Source organism: Triticum aestivum, unplaced genomic scaffold, assembly GCF_018294505.1.
Source record: "Triticum aestivum cultivar Chinese Spring unplaced genomic scaffold, IWGSC CS RefSeq v2.1 scaffold37362, whole genome shotgun sequence".
Classification (NCBI taxonomy): Eukaryota; Viridiplantae; Streptophyta; class Magnoliopsida; order Poales; family Poaceae; genus Triticum; species Triticum aestivum.
Genome location: NW_025289505.1, coordinates 1 through 1,082, shown reverse-complemented (window position 1 = coordinate 1,082; position 1,082 = coordinate 1). Strand labels below are relative to the sequence as shown.

The window sequence follows — 1,082 nt, the reverse complement described above, 5'->3', positions numbered from 1 at the left end:
GAGGGGCAAGGATAAGGGACGAAGACCGGGGTAACATGTCGGATGCGATCATACCAGCACTAAAGCACCGGATCCCATCAGAACTCCGAAGTTAAGCGTGCTTGGGTGAGAGTAGTACTAGGATGGGTGACCTCCTGGGAAGTCCTCGTGTTGCATTCCCTTTTTAATTTTTTTCGCGCCGCTTGCAAAACAAAACGCACGTGTAAGTAATATATTTACCGTGTTTTATTATTTTGCACGAGTGCGGTAAGTCATAGCTGGGTGCTCACGATTCACGGGTCCAGCGTCGGCGTTGTGGCGCGGCAAGCGTGCACTGGTGCAGTTGAGAGGGAGGGGTGGAAACCGCGTTAAACTCGTCTCCGTAGTTTAGAGGGAGCGGCCAAAGCAATGTGCAATCGTCTTTGTAGTGGAGCTGGGAGGGGCAAGGATAAGGGACGAAGACCGGGGTAACATGTCGGATGCGATCATACCAGCACTAAAGCACCGGATCCCATCAGAACTCCGAAGTTAAGCGTGCTTGGGCGAGAGTAGTACTAGGATGGGTGACCTCCTGGGAAGTCCTCGTGTTGCATTCCCTTTTTAATTTTTTTCGCGCCGCTTGCAAAACAAAACGCATGTGTAAGTAATATATTTACCGTGTTTTATTATTTTGCACGAGTGCGGTAAGTCATAGCTGAGTGCGGTAAGTCATAGCTGGGTGCTCACGATTCACGGGTCCAGCGTCGGCGTTGTGGCGCGGCAAGCGTGCACTGGTGCGGTTGAGAGGGAGGGGTGGAAACCGCGTTAAACTCGTCTCCGTAGTTGAGAGGGAGCGGCCAAAGCAATGTGCAATCGTCTTTGTAGTGGAGCTGGGAGGGGCAAGGATAAGGGACGAAGACCGGGGTAACATGTCGGATGCGATCATACCAGCACTAAAGCACCGGATCCCATCAGAACTCCGAAGTTAAGCGTGCTTGGGCGAGAGTAGTACTAGGATGGGTGACCTCCTGGGAAGTCCTCGTGTTGCATTCCCTTTTTAATTTTTTTCGCGCCGCTTGCAAAACAAAACGCACGTGTAAGTAATATATTTACCGTGTTTTATT

At 51.0% G+C, this 1,082-nt stretch overlaps 3 non-coding genes across 3 annotated transcripts; all 3 read left to right on the top strand.

Annotated features, from left to right (window-relative positions):
• The first annotated feature begins 40 nt into the window (after window positions 1-40).
• Window positions 41-159, top strand: LOC123178811 (5S ribosomal RNA). Its single transcript, XR_006489873.1, has one exon. It is a non-coding gene; the product is annotated as a 5S ribosomal RNA (ribosomal RNA).
• A 297-nt stretch (window positions 160-456) lies between these two features.
• On the top strand, window positions 457-575 carry LOC123178810 (5S ribosomal RNA). Its single transcript, XR_006489872.1, has one exon. It is a non-coding gene; the product is annotated as a 5S ribosomal RNA (ribosomal RNA).
• A 317-nt stretch (window positions 576-892) lies between these two features.
• Window positions 893-1,011, top strand: LOC123178809 (5S ribosomal RNA). The gene has a single exon (XR_006489871.1). It is a non-coding gene; the product is annotated as a 5S ribosomal RNA (ribosomal RNA).
• Window positions 1,012-1,082: the final 71 nt, after the last annotated feature.